Raw genomic sequence first — 16,728 nt, 5'->3', positions numbered from 1 at the left:
AAAAAAGTTTTTAAAAAATAAAAAACCGAACTTTTAGAAACAGAATAGAAAAGCAGTTGTGAGAGACTAGGGGGTAGGGGAAATAGGGTAAGCTTGGTAAAGGGTACAAACTTTTGGTTATAAGATACATAAAGTCTGAGGATCTAATGTACAACACGGTGACTGCTATTAATAACACTGTAATGTATAATTGAAATCTGCTTAGAGAGTAGTACTTAAGTGTTCTTCCCCAAAAGGGGGAGTAGTAAAGATGTGAGGTGATGGATGTGTTCATTAACTTGCTGGGGGAATCTTTTCACAATGAATACATATAGCAAATCATCATACTGTACACTTTAAATATCTTACAGTTTTATTTGTCAAATGTACCTTACTAAAGCTGAAAAAAAGAAGTAGATTTACGGATTTTCAATGAACTGAATGCAAAAAAAATTCCTTGGTATTTTAGTGGCCAAGATAATAGCATTCCTCCAGAAATCAGCCCAACTCAGTTTACCAAAGGGTTGACGATTTTAGATTTTAAAACATTACTTTTTCTCCGACATCTTAGAAGGTGCAAAGTGGTGCCATGCACCCTGGAAGAGGAGGGCAGGAAAATGTTCTTTCGTGTTACCGGGGGAATACCTATCAGGAGGAACTCTTTGGAGCAGGATTGAGCCAAATAATAAAGGCAGCCCAGGGGAAGGGTGCAGACCAGGAGACAGAAGTGACCCACCACGCACAGGACCGGCACAATCAATTCTCACCCCGGTGACCCAGACAGAAAACCCCAACCCCAGCACAGACACAGCTGTTATTTATTATTCTCCTTGCCTGGGGCCACTGAATGGCTTTCCCCTAAACCACACAGAACATCCTTGGTAAGTGAATTCACAACTGCCACTGAGTGAATAGCATAAGAAAGAGGTGTAAGTGAATTCCAGTAGGGCTCAGATTAGAACTTCTATTTACATGTCTAGTGAAATTATGACAGAATTACCGTTCTCGTTCCCATAAGAGCTTATTCTGTACAACAGAATGTTTTGAGGCAAAGCAATGCCTCACTTTGGCTTCATTTTACATGTCCCAAAGGAACAGCGTGAAGGGATACCATGAACCCAGAGGAAGAAGATGAGGCATATTCCCCAATTCTGGGCCTAGCAAGCACAAAATATTACAAAGTTCCAGTATCTGAAAAGTTGCATAGGAAAGGTTCCTAAGCCAGGCTTGGGCAAGAGCTGTATCGCCAAACTATTATGGTGTGCTAGCCAAAACATATGTTTAAAAAACACTTGGGGCACCTGGGTGGCTCAGTCAGTTCAGTGTCCAACTATTGATTTCGCTCAGGTCATGATCCCAGGCTTCGTGAGTTCAAGCCCCGTGTTGGGCTCTGCACTGGCAGGGTGGATGCTGGTTGTGATCCTCTCTCTCTCCCTCTCTCTCTCTGCCCCTCCTGCATGCACTCTCTCTCAAAATAAATAAGTAAACTAAAAAGGAAAAGAAACACTCATGAAGTGCTTTTTTTTAAAAAAATAATTTAATGTTTATTTTTGACAGAGAGAGACAGAGTGAGAGCAGGGGAGGGGCAAACCAGAGGGAGGCACAGAATCCAAAGCAGGCCCCAGGCTCTGAGCTGTCAGCACAGAGCCCAACGCGGGGCTGGAACTCATGAACAGTGAGATCATGACATGAGCAGAAGTCAGACACTTAACCGACTGAGCCACCCAGGGGCCCCATCTTGAAGTGCTTTAACATATCAAGTCTCTTTAAAAACTGCAGTATATATAACTAGCAACTAAACTTCAGAGTGCATTGAAAATGAAAGCTTTATTTTCAATCTTAGAAATGAAATCCTTATTTTCAATTTTTTAAATGAAATCCAGTAACTACTGCTTAGATAGCTGGAAAGTCAACCCTGGTTCCTAGGTAGACTTTCCATTGGGGCAAGGGCCAAAATGAGAGGTGGCCTCCTTAACAGAGAGACCATTTTATTCACAGTAAAGGCACCAAAGTACACTGCATGGTATGTAAACGACAGCGTCAGAGGCGGTCCTCACCTTGGTATGTCAGTGGAACTTCCCCAAACACAGCAGGTCAGGGAATCCTTAAATAGCAAGAAAATGCTCTATAGGGTAAGAATCACTGTCCTGGTATCTTCCTTGCTGGGAGAATTGTTGCAAAGCAGTCCTTGTATCATGGTGGATACGGGGGTGCAGTCCTGGGTGGAGGTAGGTTAAACATGACAGTAACTGTAGCCGAGGTGTTTAGGCGAAACCAGAGATGTGGCAGCAGAAGAATGAGACGACATGAGCGGCACGTTGCTCACATGCGTGGCGAGGGGGAGGGACTTCAGTAGCATGGATCACGATGGAAACGTCCATGAATTCATAGTCACCTTGTAGCCTGGACTCGGGAACAGAGACCCACGGGCTCCCTGGGCACTCAGCACCATCCGCGCTCCATGGGTACTGACGGGGAACAGCAGATGGCAAGCAGGACGTTCGTTGCCCGCGTGGCAGGTGGTCCAACGCAGCTGTCCGCAGAGCGCCTCATGCGGGGGTGCTCCGTCCCCAGCTGTCCTCTCAAGCACCATCTTGTATTTTCTCTTTCACCTGTGCCCCACCTGCTGCTGTAACTCCAGGGCCCACCTGAGCCCCCCTTCATGCAAATGTCACCTCTGCCTGGACGGCATGCACCCCCCCCCATTTCTGATTTCTCTTCCTCCTCTGCTCCCAATTTCAATCACCTTTGCTTTGCCCCAGTGCCCATCCAAAGTAGGGTGGTGTTACCTGTTTTTCTCATTCCCCATTGCAATCCCTTCTTGCTTCCCTTCCTAGCGTTTATGGGTTAGATTGCACTTAGTTGGATACCATTCAGTCCAAGCCCCTCCTTTTATAAACAAGGATGCTAATGGCCAGAGCATTGGGGAAGTGCCTGTGGTCGCTCACTTAAATTAACAGAAGTACCACAGCTATGTCTATAACATCTGAAAGGGCAAGGGCATCTGAAAGTCCATTTGCCTCTAAACAAATCCAACTGTTCGGTGATAAACTAAACACACAGCCCAGAGGAAGGAACAAAACCTTTTCTTTTGCTTTTTTCCTTTATATGGCCTGCAAACAATCTCCCTTTCTCTTCCCACACACCAGGTAAACAGGAAGATGCACCTTCCCCCCCCCCCCCCTTCCCATACGAGGGTCTCATCAGTTCTTCCTCTAACCCTCTAGTGAAATGGTTGGTTAATAGAAGGAGCTGGAACAAGACTGGGGGAGGGGCTTCAGAGGGGCAAGGTGCTCGGGTCTGGTGTATAAAAGGAGGAGATGAAGAATCATTCTTCCTGGTCCAGCTCAAACACAGACAGCCTCACGGCACCCAAGTTCTGCATTTTTATTATGCTGAGTCTTTTCTGTTTCCTCTGTCTTCCGTTATCCTGATTTCATAAATGCCAGCTCCCTAGAGGAAGCACCCGTCTCCAGCAGGTGGATAAAGGAGAGAGAAGATAATAATGCTGGGGGCTTAGGGAAATATGGTGACAAGGGAGGCCCCAAAACACAGCTTTGCAAGCTGAAGGTGCATGAGAACGGTACGAGCAGCTTGCTTACGTTCGAATTACCTGGCTTCCCTCACCCTCGGAAAGTTGGAGTCAGTAGCTCTGGGGTGGAAATGTTGGATGTCAGAATCTACATGTAAAAGAGGCACCCTGGTAATACTGTAAAAAGCAAGTCTTACGTTTTTACCTGTCATAAAAGAATCAAGCACTGTGGCTTGAGCTCTCTGCTCTGACTCAATACTTCCAAATGAGGCGTGCTCAGATACTGCTCCCCAGAGGTGGCTCCGGGACCCAGCCAGAGGGATGCCCTCAACCAGCCTCACCCATTTCCCCTGCTGGGCCTTATACAAATACTATCGTCTCTTTTGAGTGGGCTGATGTGGAAGAGATTGTGAGGTATTTTGGCTCAGCAACCCCGTTTCAGAACCCCCACACAGGCTAACTGTCCCTTGAACAATAAAGTTAATTTCAGAACCAAAGGCAGACAGAAGAAAGGCGAGTCTCCCCACAACATCCTTGTCCTCTCTACACACAAATCGGGAGATACAGAAAGGCCTGGAGGGCATGAGGGCTCCACAGTCTACATTTTCAGTCAAGACATGCTGTCTTCTTGTGGGGGGATCACTGCTTCTTTCTTTTCTTCCACCTTTGAACAGCTCTTCTCGCTGCCTTGTGTTTTTTAAGCACGTTGTAGGATGCTGCTTGACTGCCCAGGTCAAGTGTACAGTTCCCTCGGCCTATCTGCTGAGAATTCGGAAGGGTTCGGGTCCTTGTTCTGAGATGGGGAAAGGCACTGCTTCAGAGAACGTGCATCTGCTGAGCTTGCCTTGGACTTCAGTGCCTGGAAAGATAGAGATTCGGTGCCCTTTCTCCGCCCGCCAACGCCTGTCCCGTTAGGACAAGTTTTCCCTTGACACAGAGCTTCCCAGGCTGCAGGCAGTTTTGGCGACAGGGTGACAGCCGTTCGGGATGCTCTCATGCTTCCAGCTCCTTGCCATCGCCTGACTTGCGCTTCTGTCTTCCAGAAGGTTCCGAGCTACAGCAGCAAAGAGCACTTGTTGCTCTGGGAGTCTGTCACACGTGTGCTCGCGCTGAAGTTACTGGAACAGGCAGAGGGGGGTGGGGGGGGGCAGTGCTGGTGATTTAAGACAGTCTTACTGGCAATTTTGTTAAACCTGCTGTGCAGCACTGTCTCAAGGCAGGAAGATGAATGCGCCTTTTAGTGATGGAATCAGCTGGCATTTGAAAGAGGAGGAGCAAGAGACAGACACCACCCTGGGAGGCTTGACAGCTGAAAAATGACCCAGCAAAGTCCAAGGTTAAATAGTAGAACAGCTGGCACAAGGTACTGGAAACCAAGTCATATTTGCCATAGTTTAAGATCTCCACTAAAGCCCTCTGTCCCTCTCACGAGCACACAAAAGATAGGGTTTGTGTTTTCCAAATTGCTGTTTTTTATCTACTGCTTTTCTCTGAATATCAACCCTCTATTATTTGTAATACTGCAAATATCCGATTGTGGGAAACAATCCGTAGATTATTTTTAGTTGACTTTTGAGTGTCGTTTTGTAAATACGTATGCACATAGGTGTGTTTCATGCTTTGAGAATTCATGTTTAACAAACTAATGAAGTCCCATGGGGCAGATCTCCCTGTGCAAGTGTTGGAATCCTGCCCAGTTCCTGGCCGGCTCCTTTTATGGGCTCTTATCTATAATCCGTGATGTCTTGGGATTCAACATTATCAATCCTGAGACATTTTGTCTAGTAGGAGAGATAAAGTTCAGTGTTTGCATTTCTCCCTTCTTCTTTTGACAAAATGAATACAGTTGCAAATGTTATCATGAAGTTCACCGGGTGTGCTGACCAGGCGGTTTTGCAGAAAGGGCACAGGATTGGGTAGTGCAAGATGTGAGTCTGAGTCCCAACTGTGCTGCCTAAGCCGCATAGCCTGAAGCAAGCTATCAAGCCTCTCTGAGCACTAGACCCTTATCTGTAAAGGTTTACTATCATCAGTGCCCAGCTTACTTCCTGGGGTAGTTATGAAGGTCAAATGAGATGCAGATAGGAAAGCATTTGGTGAATTGCAACGTGGTCTTCTGGATGTCAAGTGGTCTAGGGCTCTAGGACCAGGTCAGCAGCCCGCATGGTAACAAAGCACTTTCTCGTGTTGACAAAGCAGTCATTCTCGCAGTGAGTTGAGTGTGAGATTTTATATATACAAATATATATAAATCTGGCCCGAACAAATGCAGATTGACTTTTTAGCTTTTTAACTTTTCAGTTTCTTTTGAAGCTGCAACAGTATGAAACGGAGGTATCAGAACAGACACCCGTGGTGAAAGCAAGCAAAGTGGGGAGAAAGGTACTGGGCTAGGAGTGTCACTGCTAAGCGCCCGCCATGCCCAGGGTGCAGAGTTTGTCTTTTTCTTTTCTTTCTATCTCTGCAGGTGATCTAACCAGGAACGTGAAATGCCATCTATATTGAAGATGCCGGAAGTTATGGCCTCAAATTGGAAATTCCCCTCAGCTCCCAACATTACCCAACTAAATTTCTAATGCCATCAGTTGGTTGTCTAATAAGCATTAAAAAATTAACGTGGCCTATAACAAGCTACTAACCTCCCCTCAAATCCACTTCCCACCAAGCCTTATTTATCCCACGGCAGGACCCTTCACCCAGTGGCTCAGGTCAAAATCATAGGAACCATGCATATTAGACTCTGGACTGAAACGCACAGGGCCCAGGTCTGCAGCTTATTAGCTCTGTGACTTCAGATAAGTTACTTCATCTTTCTGTGCCTCAGTATCCTTATCTCTAAAATGGAGACAATGTTGCACCTGAGTCTTCACATTTTGGGGGGAAGATTAAATGTGCCAGAACAGGTAAAGCACTCAAAATAGTGCCTAGAACATTGTAGGTTCTAGGTGAGGGTTTGTTGTGGTTACTACCTGGTGCCTCATCCACATTTCTTTAGAAGACATTGTCCGTTCTGCTTCTAAAGCCTATCCTGAATTCCTCTGCATCATCCCACTACAAAAACCCCTGTCTGGACGGACCATCATTCTACATCTGTTGAATTCCCAGGCCCTTCTTGTCTACTTGTCTTCGCTTTGCCTCTGCTACTGTCCATCCTGGGCACAGCAGGTCCAACCTGCTCTGACTGCTTTCCCTTCCAATCAGTTGCTGCTCTCTCCTTGGGATGGTCTAGCTAGCTCTGACTGCTCTTTGGCATTATTCATTTCTCGACTCAAATGGCACTTCCTCCAAGACACTTTCCCTCATCTTTACGATCAGAGAAGCCTCCTCTTCCAGCCCACCACCGTCCTATCCACCTCTTTTATTTGTAGGCTTAACAGAATCTGAAATGACTGTACAATGGACAGACCTAAGGTTTCCTGTTCATCCCTTCCCATGGACAAGGACCTTGAGTGTGGAAACCCACTTTGTCTATTTGTTGCTATGTCCTGATAGTGTTGAACTTCATCTGATTCCTGTGATGCTAAGAAATCCGCTCACCCTTTGTGTTCTGAGAAATGGCTTACTTGCAAAGAACCATCCTTCCCCAAATGACTTAGATAAGACTTATGGATGCCCCCGTTTCCTTATAACAAGGCCAGACTTAGACCCTCCAAATTCCTATCCTTTTCTTCCCAAGTGATTAGCTGCACTGCTTATTCTCCAGTCGGAATAAAATGCTTGTTAACCAAAATTTGGTTAATATCCTCTCTATCCCACATGCCACTGAACTTTGACCTACTCTCAGCATGAGCCAGCAGATGCATAAGAAGAGGCTGGCCACAGGGTGAAACATTCTCTGATCTGCTCCCTGATCAGGCCACTGCCCAACACCTACTCCTGTGTAGTTTTTTGGCTTCTTTCTATAAAAGAAAAACTCTTTTTGCCTAACCCTTGGGGTGCTTACAGATCTTATGGACATAGTATTCTTCTTGTAGCAACAATTCCTTTCCCCCTTTGCAATAATTCTTAAAGTCTCCCTGATAAATCTGATAAATCTCCCCCTGATAAATCTCCCTGATAAATCTAGTGTCTAAAATGTGCCTGGCACGTGATGAGGACCTAACAGATATCCATTATGGATTTAAAAATGCATTGCTATTTGGGAGTCTAGTCAAAATATTGTAGCTTTAGTATGGGAACCCTATGCACAGTGAATCCCAATGCCCATTGCTGAAAATTCCCATGGCAGAGCCCACTTTGGGCTGATTTCTGGACACAGAGTTAGAAAGAATCTTAGGAGAGACTGAGCACTCAGGCCAGGAGTGAGTAGCCGATGGTAGGGATGGAATTGCCATTCACTCATCAACTCATCTCACTCTTTTTCACTTGCAGGAAAAAAATGCGTACTCTGGTCCTCTTGTGATTTTAGTTCCCTTGTTCCTCACCCAGTCGTTCACTGCATAGGACCTGGGTGGTACACTGAATAAAGACGAGAGTATTACGGACTGTGTGTGTGTGTGTGTGTGTGTGTGTGTGTGTGTCTTGTTATCTGCAAGAGGCTAAATATCCATGTAATCAAGAGTATTATTAGAAATAAAATCTCCCATGTTTCAAGCAGACGCTTAGCAACTTATAAACCTTGTATCTAAACTTGTGCTGTATTCCTGGCTGTGTTTAAAAATTAAAACCAACAGAAACAGAGTAGAGTAAAATAAAATAAGCTGTAAGTACTCTGCCCAAAGCAAACATACACATAACCTTCTATTTTTAAGACATTTTCTTTGTTTTAGACCACCCCTGCCTAATGTCTCACCCTTTTGCCCAGAGTAGGTAGCTCACTATTATTATATAGAAAGAATTACCTTCAGCCTTGAAAGACAGACCAACTGCTACATTTTCCATATACTGCCTAAAGAGCTGTGATTAAAACAAACAACTTTCCATACCAGTTTAGTTTTTCCTTTTCTTCTGACTAATCTAAGCATCCATCTTAATTGCAAATATATTAAATGATAATCACGACTGAGGTACATAGCTAATTTGGGTTTATTGCCTTTTTATATGTATAACAAATATGAGCTTTCCAAGTTAGTATAATTATATTTCAAGACCCATAAAATATGCTTCATTTTATTGTAACTATATTGCCATTTTGAGTTAATTTATTTATGAAAATTCTGCTCACTGCTATTAAGAAATCTATTTCAGGGCTGGGCATGAAAAAGGCCATTAATTAACTCTTTATTGATGGATTGATCGGGAAAGGAGACTCCCATTCACGGATCCTGATGGTTACTCAGCACAATATAAGTCCTGATGCCAGCTGTTTGGTGATGGGAGAATAATTTTGAACTTGGAAGAATTATAAATGGCTAATTATTCCAGATAAAAATTTATAAGCACAACATACAGTTTACTATAAATGTTTCACATGATGTCAGGGAATTGACAGTAATTTGTGGGGTATTTTCCTTGTACCCAGGATTGTGCTAAGAGCCAACGGAAGATTAAAATGGTATAAGAGCTATTCTTTCAATGCTGTTTTAGAGAATCTATTTTGCCGCCATTTGCTTAGGTCAGATTAAACATTCTTTGACTTTATTTTCCCTGCATGACTGCCAGATGTACTCACTTATTCCAGCTGAAATTAGCTCTATTTCCGAGTTTAAATCTTCTGGACAGTTATTGATAATGCCATTTCTCTAGCCCAATGAATCACTTAACCAACAACATACTTAATTCCTTCAAATTTTTCTTTGTTGCTTTCTTCTCTTCCTTCATTTTAACCACATTCTGATTAGTGAGCTCATTACTGTTTGTATTTGGGTGTCTTTTAACATGTGGCGAATTTGAGATGTTTTCATTGAAGCAGGGAAATTGCTACTTCCCTCTTTCATCATACTGCAATTGATTTTCAGGCCCCAAGAATTTATCTCCATTTTGAAGATACATTGTGGCAAAGGAGTACACAATCACTGGTTATTTTTAACTTTGGGTGGCTTAAAATGGACTTAAAACACATCCTTTTTCTCCAGATGAAGTTGCTAAAAATTTGGTGCTACTTTCTTAAATTGATTAACGCTTGTAGTCTCCGATGTCTTCATAATTCATATTAAAAGCTTTGTTCATTTCTCCAAGTACAAATAAGGTTGTCAGACAGCTTTAAAGGCTGCAATCATTGAGTAATACATAAAGAGTGCAACCGAATAAGTAATTTATGGAAGGGCTCTCTGGTGGTGCAAAGAATTAATGAAGTTTTCAAAGGTTCCCTATTTGCAGTCTGGGGATAGCTCAGATGCTGAGAGATTTTGACTTGAAGCCAAAGAAACAAAGACTACAGACTTAGGGGAGGGAGAGAAATATTGTCTAACCCAGAGATTGCAAACAGGGGAACTGCAGGATCCTTCTGGCTTACAGATTGCTGTTATTTCTTCAACTTTGGTTTTGAATACCTTTAGGAGAGGGAAACTGATCGTGTTGCCCATCATTATCACTGTCTGACCTGTGTGAGCCCAGTCGCACACTTAACATTACCTGCCTGGCACCTAAGTGCACTTCGATCTGTGATGCAGTCCTCACAGATGAGGAAACGAGAAAACTGCGAGCTGAGTGACATATTCCAGGTAACTGATGAGCAACAGGTCTCATGTGTGGATTACCTCACAAGTAAGTATCTGGAGTCCCATCCAGGGTTCTTTCTACTCCATGTGTGGTCATACTTGTTTGAGAGATTAAAATCAGAACCAATGAAGAGTTGTGTTCATTAATATAACATTTCATACTTTTATGGAGTCACAAAAGTATTTTAGAAGAAAGTTATAAAAAGGACATTCAGGAAATTGAGTAATTTGGGGGCACCTGGGTGGCTCAACTGGTTGAGCGCCAGACTTTGGCTCAGGTCATGATCTCACGATTTGTGAGTTCGAGCCCTGCATCAGGCTCTGTGCTGACAAGTCAGAGCCTGGAGCCTGCTTCAGAATCTGTGTCTTCCTCTTTCTCCGCCCCTCCCCAACCACCTCTCAAAAATAAACATTAAAAAAAAAAAAAAAAAAAAAAGAAGTTGAGTAATTTGGCCAAGTTGAGGGAGAAACCTGGGTTTGGAGTCTTGTATTCAAACCCCACCTCCCACACCCCGTAGGTGGGATTTATTGCTTACTTTGCACAATGAAGGAAGCAACCAGTAAAAGGTGATTGAATTCTGGCATTTCTATCAGCTTCAAGTCACAATTTCCAAATAACCCTCTCATAGTCCTTGCCTTTAAAAGGCCACTGACCCCTCAGAAGACCAAACCACTGGACTGAAAGAAATAAAGCAAAACCAACGGCATGTATGCTCAGAAATTATTTTCTCTTAATCATCATGTTACTCATGCAAGATTTCTGTAAGTCTGACTTCATTTCAAAAAGATCATTTGGGTTGCCATAAGAGGCCATAGTATTTCTTAATTTAAGGTGCCTTTAATGGGATAACCAACAATCACAACTGCATCATAGAAGTCTAAGAGGCAACAAAGAAAGGTTTAACTTGAGAAATTCTGGATTCCTTGCACATTCTGACTCTGAACTAATCATTCACTAAAAGAACGATAATTCTTGCAGTTTTCTAAGATATTTGGAATAGGCCATTAACAATCATCAGGGAAGATGCCCACAGAACGAAGGACAAATTCCAGACTGGTAATTAGAAATCTACTCTTCCATCATTCTTGGTCCAAATGGTGCCTTCAACATGCACCTACATTTGTTTACAATATTTTCCATTTCTCCCATTCTTATTTCGTAATCATCATGGGTTTGGAATACCCTCTCTTTTCTTGGTTTACTCTTGTTTTTCTTTTACAGGCTGATCCCAGACAGTTCCCTGCAGGAGATCTACCTGAGTTAGAAAGATTGCTTGAGAAACCCTTGCATTTATGCATCAGAAAAGTTGTATTTTGGCTATTGCCAAAACAAAATTGTGTTTGTTTTTAGACCTTCATGTAACTAGACTCTTAGTTTTTTAACCTCCTCTGTGCTCCACAGCAGTTCTTCATATCTGTACCTAGCACTTATCAGATTGCACTATAATTATTTGCTGTCATATCCAGCAACCTTATTTAACACTGTGCAACTCAAAGACAAGGGAGTATATCGTAATCAGTTTTGTATTCCTGGCACCTAACATAGTACATGTGATACTATTCAAGGAAAAAAATGAATGAATAAAACCACACAGATAATAGGTCGGCTGTGAAGGGTTTGGCTTTAAAAAAAAATCCAGGTTTTATAGAGAACAGACAAGAGACAATGGTTGAATTGGAAAAATCAGGCAGGACAATTTATGTAGGGGATGCTGCCATCAAGTGAGGGGAAGCTGGCTTTAGTCCAATATCCCAAATGGATCATAGGACTGGCTGAATGGCTACCATTGACCTCAGATGTTCTCCCTGTCCCATGTCAAGTTCTGTCCTTCCTCCGACGTCTTCTTCCTTACCTTTGCCACCTCACTGATGCTTGGATGAGCTGTGCCAAACTTGTCTTTCAGATTCTGGGTTTTCTAAACCACCATCACATACTCAACTCCTCTTTATCCATATCTTTTTATTTCATGTGTTTCGATCTGTTCAATCCGATTGGAGTCAGGTCTTGTTGGCTCAGAAGCCTCTCTCTGTCTCTTTTCCTCCCACCACTGATACAGCACTTAGTAGGTACCAGGCAAGTCTTAGGTACTAGCACTTCCTGTAGAGCTGGGTAACGGGAGCTTTTGTCCTGGCCATGTTCATATTGTCACCATGCAATGAGGGGCTCGTGGCACCCAGAAACATGTCCAGCCAGAGTCTGCACCACCCTCCCATATTCCAAGTACCCAGAATGCAAGAATAGCCTGTCCAAATGGCCCCCAAACCTGCATCCGGGCCTCGTACGGACCTCTTCCAAAGGTTCTGCTTTCTGAGAGCGCCTGTTGTCTTGTTTGGGAGCAAAGTTGGATGAGCTTTGCTGTGTGGAATGTCTGCACAAATATCCATGAGCCCCCCCCCCCCCCCCCCGCCGCCATATAGTACAGGACAGAGACAAGGGTAATTGTAGGAGGGAGTCGTCTATGGGTTCTGGTGGGAAGGTGTCTCCTTTTTCTCGATTACTACTTTTAGCTCCCATAAATTTTAGAGCCTGCTAAACGCTTTACATTTTTCCCCTTATTTGTTCTTTATAGCAACTCCACGTAGGAGAAATCAAGGTCTTATGGGGAAAACAGAATTGAGGGAATTACTAACATCTCACGTAAACTCATCCTCTCAACGAGTATTTATCGATAGATACAGTGGTGAGCAAAAACAGATGGTCTCTTCCCTCATGAAACTTTTTACATCCGCTAAACATAGCAATAAAGGCAGTGCAGTAAGCAGAGGAATCACTCTGTCATTGTACACTGCTTTAAATAGCAATCACATGTACTGTAACACTAATTTCTGTTTACCAGTCTTGGATGACAAGGAAACATTTAGCTTCTACAGTTGCAAGAGGGTCCTTGTGAATGTTTCCTTTTTGTGAGCATTTTTTTCCTATGGCTTGTCTTCAAAGAAGATGTTAAAAATGTCTCTGATTTTATAACTTGGAGGGGTGGGACACAACCTCCCAAGTGCTCTGGCACTGCTAGTGACACAAACGAATTTGGTTATGTGTGTTGTTGGATGTCATCAGAGATTAAATTTATATATATATAATATATAATGTATATAAATATTTATTATTTATAAATATATAAATATTTATTCATAAATAATAAATAAATATAAAAACAATAAATATTATTTATACATAAATATATATTTTAATTATATTATATATTATTATATATTATTGATATATATTATTTATATATGATATAAATAATCAAATATTATATTCATATATAATAATAAATAAATATAAACACAATAAATATATAATAATATATAAATATATATTTATAATGTATATAAATATTTATTATCTATAAATATATAAATATTTATTTATAAATAATAAATAAATATAAAAACAATAAATATTATTTATATATAAATATATATTTATTTTATTTATATTTTATTATATATATTATTTATTTATATATTATATATATTATATATTTATATATTATTTATATGTTATATAAATAATACAAATATTATATTTATATATAAACAATAAATAAATATAAACACAATAAATATATAATAATATATAAATATATATTTATAATGTATATAAATATTTATTATTTATAAGTATATAAATATTTATTTATTCATAAATAATAAATAAATATAAAACAATAAATATTATTTATACATAAATATATATTTTAATTATATTATATATTATTATATATTATATATTATTTATGTTATATAAATAATACAATTATATTCATATCTAATTAATAAGTAAATATAAACATAATAAATATATAATAATATATAAATATATATTTGTAATGTATAAAAATATTTATTATATCTAAATATATAAATATTTATTTATAAATAATAAATAAATATAAACACAATAAATGTTATTTATATATAAATATATTTATTTTAATTATATTTTATTATATATTATTTATATATTATATATTTATATATTATTTATATGTTATATAAATAATACAAATATTATATTTATATATAAATAATAAATAAATATAATAAATATAATAATATATAAAATATATATGTATGTTTCCCTTTGTCTTCTTCAGTTAAATAGGAGCCTTGATATCACTGAAGGCAACTTCTCTCCTCTAATAACCCCCTTCCTGCCAGTCTAGGACCAGAACCCTTGTAGTGACCAGGTGGGTCTCCTTCAAGAAAGGAAATCATCTTGGGATCACTAAGGGTGGCTTTTCCCTGCATCCCAAGGATAGTTGTCATCTTCCTAATCCCATGCCCCTAGAGCCTCTGGGTCAGGCTTGAGAACCTTGACAGCCTGAGCTGGAGACAGAGGCTGCAGTAATGAGTCAGGTATCCCTGATGGGACTGGCGCCCCGTGTGTAGGAATACGTTGCTGGCCCGAGTGACCAATCAAACTGTCCTCTCGGTCCCGTGGGGAGGTGGGCAGCGCTCCCCTTCCGACTGAGTTAGCTTCTGGGGCTCCTGGACAATGCAGGAGAGATGGAGACTTCCTGCTGACAAGGCTTGGGGAGAGGTATTTTAGGAACTGTTTTGCAACATAGGGGACTGGTGGTCCTGCTGCAGTGAGAATGTGCGATGCAAGTCATACAGGTTACACTTGGCATTGTAAACACTTGAGGCTTGAAAAACACAGTGATTACCTCTGGCTCCTGCCTCCGAACGACCCCGCCCTGCCTGCGGTGTCTTCATGCCAAGGTGCTTGCTCCGAGCCAGCTCTTCTTTGTGTCCCAGCTCCTGCTCCCCATTGGGCAGGGGCAACCGTGCCCACACGGGCCCAAGTCTTCACGCAAAAATTCTGCTCCTTTCTACCTATTCCCAAGAGCAAATTCTTTTTTTTTTTTTTATTCTAGAAGTTTCCCAGAGGAATGGCTTATGAGCTGCAAATTCAGCAACTGAACTCTCGTGGTTGCTGAGGAGATGTACAGAAATAATTCCACGTGTGTTCCACTTTTGCAGAAAGAAGAACTGACCGTGGCGGAAATCCATTTAGAGCCTACTTATGGCACTGATTCTCCAAATCATGATTCTCCTCTGATCCCCTATTACAATACTCCCTGAAAGTTTTAGGGAATTGGGAGGATACAAACTTTAACTGTACAACAAGAATATAAATTTGAATTATTAGTCCAATAAGATATACAAGTAAGGTGGAGGTTTGATTATCTATTTATGAAATATTTGTGTATAACATATATGTCAAACATACCGAATATAAGACCTAGTAGATATTTCACTTAGTTTTTGGGGTCTCAATAACATTTTTGGTAAGATTGGTGTGAATTTTGGAAGTAATACTAATAACTTTGAAATTGATTAATTTCATTAGAAGACATGAGACTTCACAAAACTTGCCGCCCATGAGAAACAGACCGACCTCAAACTCGTGCTCTTCTCCACTGAACTTTTGTTTAAAACTCCCTCCCAGGTTTCCTCCTAAAACTTAATATAAGCTGATCTTTCCTTTGTGTCTCCAGACTTGCCTCTGGTTCACCATAGCTTGCACGGCCAGTACTGCGATTCCTCTGCTATTTCCCAAATAAATTCATTTTGCTGGAAAAAAAAGAAAGAAAGAAATGAGGCTTCATTTAACATGATAGGGTTTGTCGTAAAGGCATAGAACTATATGAATAGAAGACAAAAGTAACTTTTAAACATCTTATTTTAAATAAGATAAAAAACCCAGTGCACTTTAATATTTTCTGAACACACTATTAATCATATTATTCAAAGTATGGTACAAAAGGATTAATTTTTAAATTAAATGGATGTTTAAATATGTTAAATAAAGTACCTAATTAAATACACATTTGCTGAAGTATATCCCTTGTATTAGTCAGAATTTTTCCTTTGGAATTCAAAATGATGTCCAATTTCTAAGAAGTCCAATTCTTAAAATCATAGTGTTGACATTTGGTATTGAAGAGCTATTTTATCATGGCTTTTTTAAATAAAATATTGTTTTAAATTGAAATGGAAACGAAAAATAAATGAACATAGTAAAACTATTAAATATCTACACTAATAAGTATCACATATTTTACTTTCTTTCCAGTTCTTTTTTTTTTTTTTTACTTGTTTTATTTTTTTAACTTTACATCCAAATTAGTTAGCACATAGTGCAACAATGATTTCAGGAGTAGATTCCTTAGTGCCCCTTACCCATTTAGCCCATCCCCCCCTCCCACAACCCCTCCAGTAACCCTCGGTTTGTTCTCCATATTTATGAGTCTCTTCTGTTTTGTCCCCTCCCTGTTTTTATATTATTTTTATTTCCCTTCCTTTATGTTCATCTGTTTTGTCTCTTAAAGTCCTCATATGAGTGAAGTCATATGATTTTTGTCTTTCTCTTACTAATTTCATTTAGCATAATACCCTCCAGTTCCATCCATGTAGTTGCAAATGGAAAGATTTCATTCTTTTCGATTGCCAAGTAATACTCCATTGCATATATATACCACATCTTCTTTATCCATTCATCCATTGATGGACATTCGGGCTCTTTCCATACTTTGGCTATTGTTGATAGTGCTGCTATAAACATGGGGGTGCATGTGTCCCTTCGAAACAGCACACCTGTATCCC

This window comes from Leopardus geoffroyi, chromosome C3, assembly GCF_018350155.1.
Source record: "Leopardus geoffroyi isolate Oge1 chromosome C3, O.geoffroyi_Oge1_pat1.0, whole genome shotgun sequence".
Taxonomy (NCBI): domain Eukaryota; kingdom Metazoa; phylum Chordata; class Mammalia; order Carnivora; family Felidae; genus Leopardus; species Leopardus geoffroyi.
The sequence above is the reverse complement of the archived record's forward strand: the minus strand, read 5'-3'. Positions refer to the sequence as shown.